Genomic DNA, 15,876 nt, shown 5'->3' with positions numbered 1-15,876 from the left:
AAGCAAAACAACCTTCCACAGACTGAACCTCTTCAACACTCAACAAGGCACGTTTCCCCTTGTAAAATGGAAGACTTGTTCTTCTTGGCATTCAGACGTCTGCCAAAGCCAGGCTGAGAGGGAAGCCTGAATTTTGACACTTCTTGTCTTCAGGGCGCTTGAGTTTTTTGCAACCTCCTCTGTGTGTTTTCTTTTTCTTGTGCAAGGTAGAATTGGACAGGCAGCCAAACAGCAGGCACCGAATGCATGCTGATGACAGCCTGCCAGTGCGCTCTGGGCTCCTTCAGGATGCTAACAATAGAGAAGCGATTATCACCCCTCCCATGCATAGAAAGGGTCTTGCCAGGGGTGATTGCAATCATAGCCCCCAGCACAGCTTTCCGTGAGAAGCGCACACGGCTTTTAGGGATGCGGTTTGACTATGTGGGAACCAGCAACTGCTCCTTTTGCAACCTGAACAGCTCAGAGGCTATTTTCAGCTGCTCTGACCCACCTCTCCCCAAAATTATGCCCTCCTTACTTTGCTGCACTTCTGCCCCTACCGCCAAGGGCTCCTGAGGATCCAAGGCAGGAAAGCCTGGCACTGTGGACAGTTGTGCCCTCTGTGGAAACAGCATGCTAGTTTGCTGTTGGCTTGGCCCTATTCTGCAGAGGTGCTGCAGTTTGCTTTCCATGCATCCCGAAACAAAAGGCAGTTGCTGTGGCTGCCGATGCTGCAGACGGTGATTCAGCCCCAGCGCTGCCGAGGCCTCCCTGAAGACCAGCACCTGGTCCCCGCAGGCGAAAGCTGGGGCCTCCAGCACACAGCTCTGCTCCCTGCAATGGCCCCAGTCATTTGGTTCGTAAACAGCTTGGGAGGAGGTGGAGAAGGGGGGAAGAAAGGGGGCATCTCAGACAGACAGAAATCTGTGAAGGTTCAGCCACAACAAAAACATGAAACTCAGCCAGCAAAGGATCATCTTCGTCATAAACCTCCTTAGTCAGTTCTTCAATTTGCATCTGGATGTGTTTCATTCCCTATCAATGCTCATTAGCAGCTGCCCAGCACTAAGCTGCCTGCTTGGGAATAGTTAGGCCCTTTCTTTGAAGGTCATGACGGTGCTAACATCATAACTTCCCTTTCTTTGAACATACAGACAGTTGGACGCTGCGAGCGTTGGTTAAAGTGCTCCTGTGAGAGGTACTGGGAGCACACAGGCAGTGGGGCAGCACGGACAACTAGTCTGGTGCTGCTATGAATTATTTTTACAGCAAATATCAAAGTTGCATGACAACTTTGCTGCTTTAGCTGGAGACAGCAAAGGGCTAGAAAAAGGGAGGGAAGACAGAATATGGAATAAACCTAAGAGACAGTGTTATATTTGAGCTCTTACTCTTATTGACAGCCCAGGGCTCTTCATTCATTCACAGACAGAGCAGTGGCTCCAGGACAGTGTTTTAGGTGGGTGGGTCACCATAACTCTTTCCAGCCCTCAAGCCCATGGGCTTGAGCACTGAAAAGTAATTTTCAGTGACTCGTGCGTCACTGTTAGCCAGCCAAGGAAGCCCCAGGGGCTGCGTCAGCTTTGAAGAGACTCTTCAGAGTACAGTCTGTGCAGCTGGGGGCATGGGAGCTGCTGGTTCACGGCAGAGTGGCCTCCTGTTGGGTTTTGTGGCCAGGCTGGGGAGCCAGCAGTTCAGCCTCCCATGGGACGGGAATGTGCCACTTCCAGCTGTGGATCAACCACTTTCTAACTGTGGACACATAACTCCAGTGTTGCAGCCACTCCCAGGACTTGTCTGTGAGCTGCCTGGTGGGCTGTGGTCAGCAAAGGCAAGGCTGGGGAAACTAGGAAGGCTTGTGTCAGTTCCTTTGATGCACGAACGTCTTGGCCTTTGCTGTCACACTGCATAGCTTGGGAGGACTTTCATCACATGTGCTTCTGGAGGCTTTGGTCCCAGGAACAGTTGACAGCAGACACCTCTGTGGGACATGAACCTAGCCACATCTGCTAGATGGCTCTAGCTGTCCTTGAGAAGCACTGTGCTGCGATGCCTCCTTGCTGACTTCTGGCCATTGGTCTTGGCTCCTCCAGCCCTGTCTGCTGTGGTTATTGCTTCTCTCCCAGAGGACATCAGATGTGGAGCGCAGGCTGAGAGTTTCTGGCTGACATGGGACAGAACCATAGCAATGGGATTTTGCCCAGATGCATACCACTTCATCACTGCACCCTGCTTTGTTCTCCATGAATTTCAAGCAAATTATCTTCAGGACCTGCTACAAGGTGCATCAGTCCTCCTACAGAGGCAGGCTGGAGCATGGCTGAGGTCTCAGAGGGAGGGTGGAGCTGTCCCCTAGAAGACGAGTTTTGTTGCATCAGCAAAGGGCAGCTTATCATCAAGCTAAAAAATGTATAGTCTCTGAGGTGCCTACCAAAGCCTTTGATATCATTGAGAACTAAGCAGTGTAAAAAGGAGGATGACAAACCTGCCCCAAGGTTTGCACATGGTCTTTGCTGCTATTCTGAGTTGTAGTTGAATGCACTTGGTGAGAACTCACCAGGGGTTCCCCAAAACTGACAGTCTCTGCTGTTACTGTGGTAAACAGTATTGTTTAAAATAATCTCAGTCCTCAGGTTGCACTGATCCAAGGATAGCTGCTTTCATTGGCAGTCCTGGCACCACCTTTTAAAAGGCACCACTTTTGCCCATGCAGCTGAAAGCCAGCGCAGTGTCTCATCAACCTCCTGTTCTCATACCGTCTTGGTAGGAACCTTGTGAAGATGCTACTCAGTTGCAATAGCTGACTGTAGGTTTTCAAGGAGAGCAAAAATACCTGTTACCTTTGTTACAATAGTCTCTAGGCATGTCTCCATATCGGATAGCTCACAGTTAGAACAGACGTAGGCAAGGGGGAAATGGCCATGAATTGCTCTAAAGCGACAGACCCCAGTCAAGTCCCAAGTTTGACCTGGCTTTCCAAGGTACGAGAGCCCTCCCTGTCCCACTGAGTGCAGCAGACCACAGTCGTTCAGCATCTCTGCAACGCAGCATCCAGCCTCTTGGACTGTCTTGTCTTCTGCAAGCCGCCTCATCTCAAGCCAGCAGAGCTCACAAATGGGGTGAAGCAGAGGCTCTGGTCACAGCCAGTGTGCCCAAGAGCACGGGACAGACATTGCTGGGGTCTGCCCTTCGGGTCAGGATGCTGTTTCCATGGCCAAGCCCAGCCCTATTTTGTCAAGAAGAATTCCCAGCAATATGGCCTTTGTGTAAATATAATACAGCAAGACTTTGTTACACTGGAGTACCTTGCTTTTTAAAAATTTAAATAAAGGAATAAAGTGTAACCTGGAGCCATTTCAAACTCCCAGGCAGACAGATAGCTGTTTTGCTCTATTGAATCCATGCATATTTAGACAGTTCCTTATTAAATAGACAAGAGTCACTCTATCTATTAAAAACTTGCATGAAGGTGGAGCATGTTTTTTGGTATCTCTGCAGAAGGCTGCATGCTCTGGTGAGACAGGGACCGGCTGTATTTTGTGTTTTATGCAGCACCTAGGAAGGCTGGAGTATAAAATCCAACAGCTGCAGTCCTTGGTGTGCAATGCCAGTGCACGCACAGCATCGTATATCAGTGCAGCTGTGGGTCACTGTGGGATGACTTGATGATAACAGACTTGCATATAGGAAATGAGAGAAAATAATCAGGCACTGAGTGCTGGCTGCTCCTTTCAGCCCTGCTTTGACCACTGCTCAATGTCAGAAGTTGAAGTACTGATAGCTGTTTGGGAGCTCTGATCCAGCACCAGCTCTCTAGTGTTGTCCAGACACTCTGGACCGGTTTCTGGCTTGCTTTGTTCGGGGTGGTGTGATGGGTATCAAGATTAACTGGACACTGATGATCCAACAGGGCACTTTGGGCCGAGCAGCCTGGGTCCAACTGCAGCTCATTTTTCTGTGCATTGAGTCAGGTCCTCATTTATTGCATCTTGCATTCTCCTATGGACTAGCATCACCTGTAATGTGTCTATCAGTCACTTTTGAATTGATCAATGACTTTATCCATCCATGTGCTAAAACTCCAGTTGTTGGCAGAGTTGCTGGCAGATTTCAAGCTCTGCATCTAGCTGCTATAGCTGGGCATTTTTTGTTCTTCATGCCCAGAGATACCTGTGCAGATCTTCCTTATCTCCTCATAGGCTAGAGCTAACCTTACTCTTACTCCTCAGCCCTCCAGCGTGTCTCTCAAGCTTTTCCTTCTTGCAGTTACACAGCTTAAGTCTTCAGGTTCACAGATCCAGGTATGCTGTGTGCTGCATGGAGCAGTTTGGATGGGTTGCACTGTTGGCCAAGAAATAGAGCAGTAGAAATTTCCATAGCCGGTGAGGGGAGTTTGATGCTCCTCTCCTGCTGATATACCCCACAGGCAGCTGGGGTAGCTTCAGCTCCAGGGGACCCACGGTGTTTGCTTATAAATTCACCCCTGTGTGCAAGGGTTGACTGAACCAGAACATCCACCATCTCATAACCAGGTTTGAGCTCCTAAGTCATGCTGGCAGCTCAAAAATTTCTGTGATAAAGGGTCATTGACAAAGACCATTAATAATCTGTGTGTTTGCACTTGTTGCTGGCTGGCCCTGTCTGTATTTGTAGGGAAGTGCTGAGGGTGCTGTGCTGGCAGAAATTTTCATCAGTCCATGAACAGCTTTTAAAGAGAAGCTATTTCACGTGGCTTCCCACAGAAGGACCAATGGAATAGTATATAACAGTCCTTCTCAATCCTCTCAAATCCGTATGCCACTGAACCCCACTGAGAATAAAACCCAGAGCCTCTCGTGCAGCTTTCTCCCAGTAGCTTTCATTATAGCCAGCTTTCCATGTTCACTTATTACTTCTATTTCCCCTTCTTCTGATGACTTGCTTGTCCATGTAGGAAGATGTTTGTGTGTCTGTGTCTTTGCTATAATTTCACAGACCAACTTGTGATTCTCAGGACTGACTCTCAAAAACAGAGGGAAGATGAGGTTCTCAGACCTTTGCTCTCTTCTGTATATGCTTAGCTTGACTTAACTGTTAAATGAGCCCAAAACTTTATTGCAAAGTCATACAACGCACCTTGCTTGTTCCCCAGCCTCTACCCACCTCTCTCTTAATTTCTTTCTCTCGCAGGTCCTTCCTTTGCTTGAAAAAACACTGGAGCAACAAATTTCTTACTACATATTTAAACAGCACTTGGCCATGACCAATTCATGGTAGCACTGACTTGGAAAGATTTTTTAATTTGGTGAAGGATGAAGGCAGTGCCCACCAAACTGATTGCAGGTCTTTGATTTTCATGGACATAGGATCAGTGTTTTAATAGGTTTTCAAGGCACCATGGTACAACAGCTCTCCTTCGAATGCAACAGGACTGGGGAACTGAACTCTCCTCTGTGCCTCTGAATGTTCCCCCCTCAGTTTCTGTGCTATTAAGGCAGAAACTGAATATTTCATCATTATTTGAAGATAGTTTAGTCCTCTTCATAATTTGCCAGAGTGGATTAGAATTTGTTTTGTATTAAATTGGAGGCTTTCTCTAAAGCATCCTAAAAAGACCTCATTTCATTAGCATGCTGTTGATTTATTATTTATAATGACTGTTTACAAAACAGCCTGCGAAGACGATGAGGCCCCGGTCAGGTGACTGCATATTTCTACAGGCAGCTCCAGCCCTCCTGAGCAACCTGCATGCCTGGGCTCAGCAAAAAATTAGCTGCTGATTAGAAGTGATTTGCAAGGAGAGTTTAAACAAACTAATCCATGTCTGGTTTGAGGAATGCTATTGTAGCTGATGTAGATCATGAGGGGACCGTTCTTAGCTGGAGGTTTTTGTAATGTTTTCTGTGGGCTGTCCACACTTGCTCCTTTCTCAGGATTACATTGGTGGGGGAAGAATTGGTGCAATCCCATATTGCCCCTTCCTGATTTCTTCTGAGCACCAGCCAGTCAGTCTACAGGTCTTCTCAGTGGTGCCAGAAGTCGTGTGTCACCAACTCCTGACCCTATCCAGAGTCCTGTAACTTTTTAGCATCTTCAGCCTTAACTGGAGGCATTGAGTCCTTTGGGCATGAAAGGAGCTTGGAGCAGCATTGCCCCTTCGCTCCACTCCTGTGTTGGAGGGGTCTCTGCTAGGCCCACTTTTTCAACAATTTACATATGTTGAGCCTGATTAGCAAAAGACTAATGTGTGCTGGACTTGATTCTCACGGTTTGGGGGGGACGCTTTACCATCGACAGCAGCAGAAGTGGTAAGGTGAGTGCTGCGCAGTGTTGAGCATCCCTCCCTTAAACATCAGTCACAGAACCACTGGTTACAGCGGTGGTTACTGAGCCCGCAGGTATTGGAGAAATGGCTGAGAAACATTGACTGGTGCCGAGGCCAGCAACAGGAGGAGATTGATTGCTCTGCCGCTGGAGTGGGGCTGTCGGAGCTCTGCTGCAGTGCCGCAGGCTGCGTGCTCCAGGCAGTGCTGCCAACGTTAAATGTTTGGCTGATGTTGTAGGTGCTTTTGTCTAAAGGAATCAGGCTGGGTTGTGCACATGAGCTTTTTTAGGAGCAGCTTTCTGTTCTCTTTGTTCTGCACCTCTGGTAACTTCTGTTTCAAAGAGCCACTCAAAAAGTTGCACCCAGATAGCTTCTCTTGGCTTTCAGGAGGAAAACACCCTTCCCAACCCTGCACATGAAGCCAGAAATCTGACAGAGAGAAGCCAGAGATCTCTCCTGGGCCTGGGCTTCCAATGCCCATCATGGAGGCAGAAGGTCTTAGCCCCTCCAGGAGGACTGTACAATCTCTACAGGGCTCAGAAAGCCACATCAGCTCCTATGTGGAGGTAAAGCAAGAAGATGTGGCTGCTGCTAAATCATGAATCTGTGAAGTGGGAGTGAGAAAATGCCTCCTAATAAGCATTCTTTTTTTCAGAGAACATCACTTTCCAATCAGGCAATGAAGAATTACCAAAGGAATTGGAACAATACTGCTTTAGCACAATATTCTCCTCTCCATCGTTGCTCCCCCAGAGGTGCTAAGGGAAGTCTTCAGACTTCCTGAGACCCTGTGCCCTTTCAGCCTCTCTCCAGGAGTGTTGGAGTGTCTACACAGTAGTGTGCAGTCGGTAGCAGTGAGGGATTCATGCTCCCTCATATGCCTTCTGGTGTGGACAGAGTGAGCACTTATTTTCTGGCAGGGACCATATAGAAACACCCTTCATTGCCTCACAAAATCCTTTGAGGGCTTTGGCCCAGATGGCATGTGGCTGCACATAGCTGTAGAGTCCTCAACCAGTGCCCTGCTGGTTCCCACTGAATGCAACACCAAGCTTTGAACAGTTCCCTTTGGTTCTCTCCCACCCTTGCATGTTTGCTGCTCTGACCAGCTGGGCCACTTCTAAGCAGCAGCACAAGAGCCTAGAGCTCTGCCTGGCTGTGCTGCAAATTCGCAGGATCAGTGGACGTGCTAGCTCCCGCCACCAATACCTCTTTGCCCTGTGCACTGCTTGTGCAACTTGTCAACTGCCTCCATGCAGCTGTGTCCTCTGGAGCTGTCAATGGAGGTGGTTCGATCTCACTTAATCAAACTGGCTGTTGAAGTCTCAGGTGGTTCCTGAAAAAGCAGCTAAAATCCAGTCCTTTTTCTTGAGACGTGATGTCTGAATTCAGCTTAGTGGATGGTTCTGGTCGGCTCCGTCTTGGACCTCAAGTCCTTGTCTCTGCATTGGGCTAGAAGACAGTCTTTGCTGCCTTCAAACACACCTCCAGAACTGGTTGAAATTCCAGGAACAGCACATCCCTGCTTTGCTCTCTTCTCAGATGAAGGTCTTAGCATGTTCAGTGGTGTGTAACTGAGACATAAACCACTTGGATGGGAACTCAAGGGCAGCACTGTCTGCACAGGTACCTATGGCTCCAGGAGCTTGAGACAGAACAGGGACTCAGGGCTTTGTGTGTCAGATAGATTCACATTCCCAAGCCAACGACCCCTCTCCTACACTGAGAGGCTTCATTTGATTTTCACATGCCTCTGGGGAAGACACTGGGTTCCCCCATTCCTGCCTTTCAGATGTGCTAGGTCACACTTGGGTCAGTTCTCCCAGCAGCCACGGCACCATCACTATAATGCTGCTATCTCGCTGTGACATGGCACGTGGGACACCACCTGCTATGGTAGTGCTGACACTTCCCGCCGTGGGAAGGACTCATGTCTGCATAAGGATGGAAAGAGGCACTAGCAGCTGAGAATGCACGTCCAGGAGTTTTGCCTTGTCTTTTTGAGTCACGAATTTTTTGTGTCTCTTTGCACTGATCTTTTCAAAGTTTGTCCTCCATCCTCCCATCCATCCCCTTCTATCTTCTCATTCGCTGAGTCTCCTGTTTGCTGGTTCACATGTGTGTTGTAGGGTAAAGGCAGCACCACCACTTAAATCCCCTATATCTGCACCTAAGTAAATTCTCACGAGGTCACACCTGCTGTGTCTTGGCCCTGCTGTACCACGCGCAGGAACCCAGGAGATCTGCACCTAAGCAGCAACCTTGTCATTTCTGAGTAACTCAGAAATGTTAATTATAGCATCAATGCATGGGTGAGCCAGGCAGCCTGGTTCTTCCTGAAGATGTTCTCTCTTTTCAAGAGCTGGTACATTTGTATAGTAGGGAAATCCCAAACTGCACTAACACCCAAAGTGCTCTTTTGTTGTTGTTGTTGTTGCTGTTGTTTTTCCAAACTTAAAGGATGAGTGGTCCATTAGATGGCAGGAAATGACCACGTTGCATGGTAATAACTGGATTAAGAGATTCAGTAACAAACTCTCACCTATGCTGTTTACAATGCCGATTAACTATTTAATTCATCTGCATCTCCAGCTTCACTTCTCTATTCCCCTTGCCTCACCCTCCTCTGACACGCACCCCATCTCCTCCAGTGCCTTGCTGCTCAGTGTGTGCCTCGTAGCTAGATACCTCCCATGTCCTCCTCCTGGGGATGTGACTTTGCCCACATCCCGCTGGTGGTTCTGCTCAGTTACTCCATCATAACTCTCCAAAGTGAGAACTGTGTGCTACGTGGTGCCTAACCAATGAGGCCTACAATTGCTTGGTCTCTAGGAACCGCTGTAATGACCATAGTGGCGGGGATGATTAATCAGGAAATGGTAAAGAAAATGCTTTTAATGAAGCATCTGAGTTTCTGACTTTACTGGGGGGTACAAACTCACAAACAAGGTCATGAAAAAGAAATCCATTGAGGATGACTAAATACAAAGACTTTACCTCTGTGTCGGGAAGTCTCTAAACCACAAACTATTGCAGACTGGAAGAATATCACGGGGAAGCATTTGTCCATGGTCATCCTGTCCTACATATTGGTCAGTGCTGGAGACAGGCTGCTGAGCCTAGGTGGACCTTTGTGCCGCCTGGTGCCACTAGTCCTGTGTCACGCCACAGTCATGACCTGATTTACAGAACTTTGATGATGGAGACAGACAGCAAGGGGCCCTGCTCACATATCATGAGATGAGGAGTGAAGCACCATCCTTGGTGTGCATGTCACCCCTCCTCTCCGCTAGCACTGGCCTTGCCCTGTGGGAGCCACACCTGTGCCCTTGGAGCAGAGGGCAAAAACACCTCCAAACCTGGACTCCCCCTTTCTGCTTGAACACAGTGCAAAGGCAGGGCCCAGCCCAGGATTGAAACTCCTCTGTCTTCAGCGGAGAGTCTTTTCCAGTATTTAAAACTCCTCTGCCAGCTTGATATGGGACCAAGCAGGGCACCCTGAATGCCAGACTCGGCCTGCAAACGTAAAGCGGAGTGAGGTTGGCCAAGGAAGTCACAGGGGTGTGGGAGGTCCTGCTCTCTGCACAGACGGAGCAGATTTCACGTCCTCTTCCCATGAGAAATTCATTGCCTACGTTCTCAGCAATGGAGACTGTTCCTAGTGAGGTATTTTTTTGTCTCCTTTGATCTTGGGACTAGAACCCACAAAGATGATACGAGTGTGAACATATGTTTGTTAAAAAAACCCAAATACATCCCCGAGCCACAAAGACTGTTTTCAAACCGTGGCTTTTAAAGGGGCATCTGACACAAAGGGCTGAAGGTAGTTAATACAGCACATAGCAGCCGCTGGCTGATAGGAATAAGCAGCATTGCTGATAAGCTCATTTGATAAAGCTGTTGCTGGGCACTGCAGATGCAGGCTAAGTCCAGCCTTTAATATCTATCTCAGTCCCATAGGCAGCGTTCTCAGGCAGTGCTGCCAGGAATGATCATAACCCTGTCTACCTCTCATACAGCTTTCAATGAGTCCTGACGAGTCCTCACGGTGTGGTCTTAGGTGCCACAGCTGTCATTGACCTGACCATACATCACTAGCTGATATCTAAGTAAATCACACATGCTAATGCAAGTTGGTACCAAGACTTTACAGGCAGCGTAGACCCTTCTTGTACCTCCATGGGTTTTCGCTGTCCTGTGTTGCTGAAGCAATGATTAAATCCCCCGTAACTGGTCCAGCTGGTCACTTGATCATAGAAGATGTTTCCTGTCGGAAGCTGCTGAGGTTGCCCCATGAGATTGGACATTGGGGCTGGGTTATAATAGCCTGCATATGCATGAGCTTCTCCCATCATGAGAAGCAGTGAACAAGGGGGCCTGTTCAAGGAAAAAAATCTGAATATGGTGGGTGTGCGGCCTTGCCTGTCTGCTAGAAAGGGCACAGGATTGCTCTGTCCGCTGGTCCTCACGTTACAGAGGACTGGGTCCCTGGGGAATCATGCTAGGCTCAGGTACTGTTGATTGCCAGGCTGTGCTAACCTAACAGCTGATCTCTTACCAGCTCTTATGGCACCCTGTCAATTGAGGAATTGGGAAGGGAGGATCTGGGCTCAGGGTGTTTTCAGGACATGCAAGACATGTGCCACTTGAAATGTGGCTCATCTCACTTCTGAGCCTGAGCAGAGACGAGTTGAAGTCTGGGATTCGCACTGGGTTGGATCCCAGAGCCCATGATTTGAAACCCAGTGCTCACAGCTCCTTTTATGTGCTGCACTGAGGGAGAATGGTTGTTAAAGTTATAAGCCTCAATGTTCATCCCTGGGTTTATGGAGACGACCTGAAACCAAGAAAAGGAGTTCCTAGTGACTTCTCCATTTAACTCCATGCCGGGAGCACAGTTTTCCAGTCTACCCTGAGGCAGGGTTGAAAGATCCTGAAGAAAGAATAATTTGCTTTTGGGTTCTGCAAGACTCATCCTTAGCAGGAGTATTTGAACATCTGCTGTTGCGTGTGGACACCAGGCTGTGTCTGGAGAAGCGCAGGATCTCCACCGCAGCTGTGCAGCAGGGGCATTTCCCAGCCCCTCTGTCATGGTCCATGCACGATCAGCTCTTTCCTCCACTGCTGACCTGGAGGCAGCAGAATCTCAGGGCTCCTCTAAACATGGTGCTGATCCAGAAGACATTAAACCGTTATCTCTGTGTCTCACTCCATCAACATTTTTTCAGTCTGTATTAAAAATCCTACTATGGTTTTTAGCACAAAAGGGGAAAGAAGAGAACCTTCTATGTTCAGGACATTTGGGACATCACTAGAATTTCATCCATCTGTGATTGGCCCTCAGACCGTCATACTCAATTTATTTCTCAGCCAAAGTTTTTCAGCCATCTGCTCAAGTGGAACAGCTTCCAGCATTTATTCCCAATAGTGCTCCTCTGAGGGAGCGCATGGATTTTCTCCAGTACGACAGCATCACTATTTTCCAAAAAAACCCTCAGCCCAGCCCTGCAGTGACTGGCGGGGAGCCCTCCCTGCTCTGCACCCCGACCTTGAATTTTAAGCAATTGATCAAGAAAACACAGAACTGTTTCTCTTCCACTTAGCACTACCTAATGGGACTGATGTTTTTTAAAGGGCTCCTCTGCAGAGATGTTAATGAGGTCGCCTTGGATACTCAGCTTAAAAATGGTGTCGCTTCAGCTTCTTTTATGTCAGCAATCAACAATAACAACAAAAAATACACAACAACCCATGAGCGGATCTGCTTGAGGAGGGGTGGGGGACTCCTGGCAGGCACTGGAGCAGATAGCGACTCACAATCCACCTGCTGCCAGCAGTTCGGTGGCTGAGCCTCTCTGATTGTCTAGTAGAGCATCAACACAATGATCTCCATAATTATTATCTCCCTAAATTGCAAGGAAAAAAAAAAAAGACAGATAAAAAAAGCCTGATTTTTCCAGACATCCTATTGAAAGTGCCCCAGGAAATGACTTCAAATTGGGAGCAGCAAGAGAGGTTCAGGGAGAGTCGGGGAAATAAAAGCAGTTTCCCTATGTGAACAGAGGGGAGGCTGTGTGTCCTTAGGGAATTGTTTGCAGGGCTCAAAGACCCACTTGCATTACTCCTGCTTTATGTGTTACCATCCATCAGCTGAGCTGTGAGAGTGCACTATGTCCAGATTTAAAAAGCAGGGTGAAACGTACTTGAAGCAGGAACACGAGGCAGGTGTATTCCATGCTTTGATGATCTGCCTAACACAGGGCTCACCATGTCTCCAAACAAACTAGTCGGCTTCTCTGAACCTCACTCTCCCCGCTTGTGAGCAAGGGTGGATTCAGTGACACATCTCACAGGCTTCATTGGAGCTTTGAAGAGATATGTGGAGCCACTGATGGAAAGGTATGAGCAAGTTCAAAGGATTAGCTTTGGCAAACACCTTTACATATGAATAGAGATCAGACTGATTCCTCGATTAGCAGTTAGATTAATCAATCTAGAAAGGAACTACAGTTATTATTACTACTTTATTATGTATTTACTATTCCACTTATCCAGATTATATGGATATGGAGGGAGTACTTCTCTATCCCTCACCAGCAGTGCCCAAACATGATGATGGAGAACATCCTCAAATCCTGAAGTAGATTGCCATCGTGATGCGAGCATTGCCTTCCTGTGAGGACCTGCGGGTGAGCCTGGCACTGTGTCTGGGATGTCAAAGCCCAGACTTAGATCATAGAACAACTCAGGTCGGCAGGGACCTCAGGAGATCTCCAGTTCAAGCCCTGCTCAGAGCAGGGCTAGACTAGATCAGGCTGCTCGAGGCTGTGCCCAGTAGAGGGTTGAGTATCTCCACAGATGGAGACTCCATGGCCCTTCTTGGCCTTGTCTCAGTATCTGACACATTGATGCTGTAACTGAGCTTGATTACCCTGACCTGGGGCCTCAACCCACGGTCTCTCCCATGGGCTTGGAAGCTCAATTTAAGCCCAGCCCTGGGCTTTCAGCCCCTGCCTGACCTACTTTGTAGGTATACCTGTTTCCATTATGGTCTTCTGGATGGACTCGAGTCATGTTGTAGCCTTGTTTCCAGTCCTGTCTCTGGCCCTCTCTCCTGCTGCTCCTGACTGGACTCCCTGGACCTCGTTCATTGTCTGGCCTTGTCTGGGACTGTTGATAAACCCTGTTACTGTCAACATGCTCTGCCCACTCTGGTCAAGTGCTGCAGGACCATGCCCTGGGCAGTGAGACTACTGTCTGTGCTCAGGTCACCCTTGGCTCCCGGCTCATACCCTCTCATGAAATAGTCCTGCTCTTGCTTTCTGACATGAGCTGAAAACATTTTACCTTGTATCTACTGGGAATTTTCTGCACTCCAGCCTCACCAATTGCCTCTCATCCTTCTACTCTGCACCTCCAAGAGTCCTTCTGTCTTTTCTACCCCTTCCTTCAGGTAGTTGCAGAAAGCAGCTAGATCCTCTGCCTGCTCTCCTCCAGGCTGAACAAACCCAGCTCTCTTTGTCTCTCCTTGTACCTCTTGTGCTTCGGCCCCTCAACCATATTTGTGGCCTCTGCTGGACCTACTCCAATCTGCCAATGTCGTTTTAGTCCTAGGAAGTCCCAAACTGGACCCAGCGTTTCAGAAGCAATCTCAGAAGGGCCAAACAAAAGGGAATTCTCACTTCCCTTGACGTGCTGGCTACACTCTTGCTAACACAGCTAAGGGTGTAGTTAGCCTTTGCTGTACACACAGTATTCATAGAATCATAGGACAGTTTGGGTTGGAAGGGACCTCTAAAGGTCATCTAGTCCAACCCCTCTGCTGTGGGCAGGGACATCTTCAACTAGATCAGGTTGCTCAGAGCCCCGTCCAACCTGACCTGGAATGTTTCCAGGGATGGGGCATCCACCACCTCTCTGGGCAACAGTATTGACTCCTGTTCAACTTATTTGCCAGGAATCCCACCTCCTTTTCTGCAAAGACGCTTTCTATCAAGCTGCTTTCCAGCCAGCTGTCCCTTAGCCTGTCCTGTTCCCTCATGAGGTTATGCCATTAGGACTGTGCACTTGCTTTTGTTGTCTGCCCATTTCTCCAGTCTGTTGAATCCCTCTGAACAGCAGCTGCAGCCTCTTGGGTATTGAGTGCTTCCCTCCCCACTGCTTCCTTTGGTGTCATCTGAAAACTTCCTGAGAGCGCACTTTGCCCAATTATCCAGGCCATCAGCAAAGCTGTAAAACAGTACTGGCCTCAGTACCAGTCCCTCTAGGATCTCACCAGTAACGAGTTGCCAAGTGGACTTTGTACTGCTGATCGTCACTCTGTGAATGCAACAGTCCAACCTGTTTTCCAGCCGACTTCTTTTCTATTTATCAGGTCCATATCTCCCGAGTCTGGATATAAGGACAGTACGCATTGAAGGCTTTACTACAGGTGAGGGAAACTGCTTCTACTGTTCTCCTCTTATCCATGCCTTATCCACACAGCCAGTTTTCTTGCCATTCAGAGTAGGTTGGTCAGGCACGATGTGGCCTTTGTAAATCCCTGCTGGCTGGTCCCTTCTCGTCCTTCAGGTGCTTGGCAGTGATTGCCGGGAGGATTTGCTCCACCTCTTTCCCAGGGACTGAGGTGACACTGGGCAGGCTGTAGTTCACCAAGCCCTCTTTCTCACCCTGCTCAAAGTTGTGTGTGATGTTTGCCTTCTCCCACTCATCAGGAACCTCCCGATTGCTACGATCTTCCAAAGACATCAGAAAGGAGCCTTCCCATGGCATCGGCCATCTCCCTCAGCATCTTTGAGGGCATCCCACCCTGTCCTATGGACTTGTGTATGTTCAGATGGCTCAAGCATGTCCTAAGTCAATCTTCCTCTAGTATGGATAATGCCTCACTGCTGCAGACTCTGCTGCTAGGACCAGGGACCTGGGAGGTTTGAGGGCAAACCTCAGCAATAACAGCTGAGTCAAAGAAGGCTTTGAGTACTTCAGCTACTCTGGGTCTATGGTCACTAGGTCCTGCCCCAGCGAGCTGCAGGGCCACCTCTCCCTCAGCCTTCCTTCTGCTGCCAGTGGACTTCTAGGAGCCTCCTCTTTCCCCTTTGTATTCGTTGCTGGTTCCCACTGCAGCTGAGCTTTGTCTATGTACCCCATATGACTTAGGCAACGCCTCTCCAATCTTCCCAGGTTGCCTGTGCCCACGTCCACCTTCTGTGTACTTCCTTATTGCATCTGAGCTCAGTCAGACATTCCCTGTTAACTGATGCTAGATTCTGCCCCACTCACTTGACTTCCTCCAGACAGCAACGGCCCATTCTTGTGTTTGGAGGAGGTGGTCAATGAAGACGTACCAGCTCTCTTGGCCTCTTTGCCCTCCAGGGAAGTCTCACACAGAATCCTGCTAAGCAGATCCCCAAAGAAGCTGAAACCTGCTCTGCGTCTGGGGTTGGGGTTCTGCTATGTGCCTTGCATCCTTATTTCAGTAGTTGAAACTCTGCCATCTCATGGTGGCTACAGCCAAGGCTGCCCTCAGCCTTCCCACTCCTGACCAGCTCTTCCTGGTTTGTGAGTCACAGCTTCAGCAGAGCATTTCCCCA

This window comes from Pygoscelis adeliae, unplaced genomic scaffold, assembly GCF_000699105.1.
Source record: "Pygoscelis adeliae isolate BGI_AS28 unplaced genomic scaffold, ASM69910v1 Scaffold288, whole genome shotgun sequence".
In the NCBI taxonomy this organism is placed as follows: Eukaryota; Metazoa; Chordata; class Aves; order Sphenisciformes; family Spheniscidae; genus Pygoscelis; species Pygoscelis adeliae.
Note: the sequence above shows the minus strand (reverse complement) of the source record.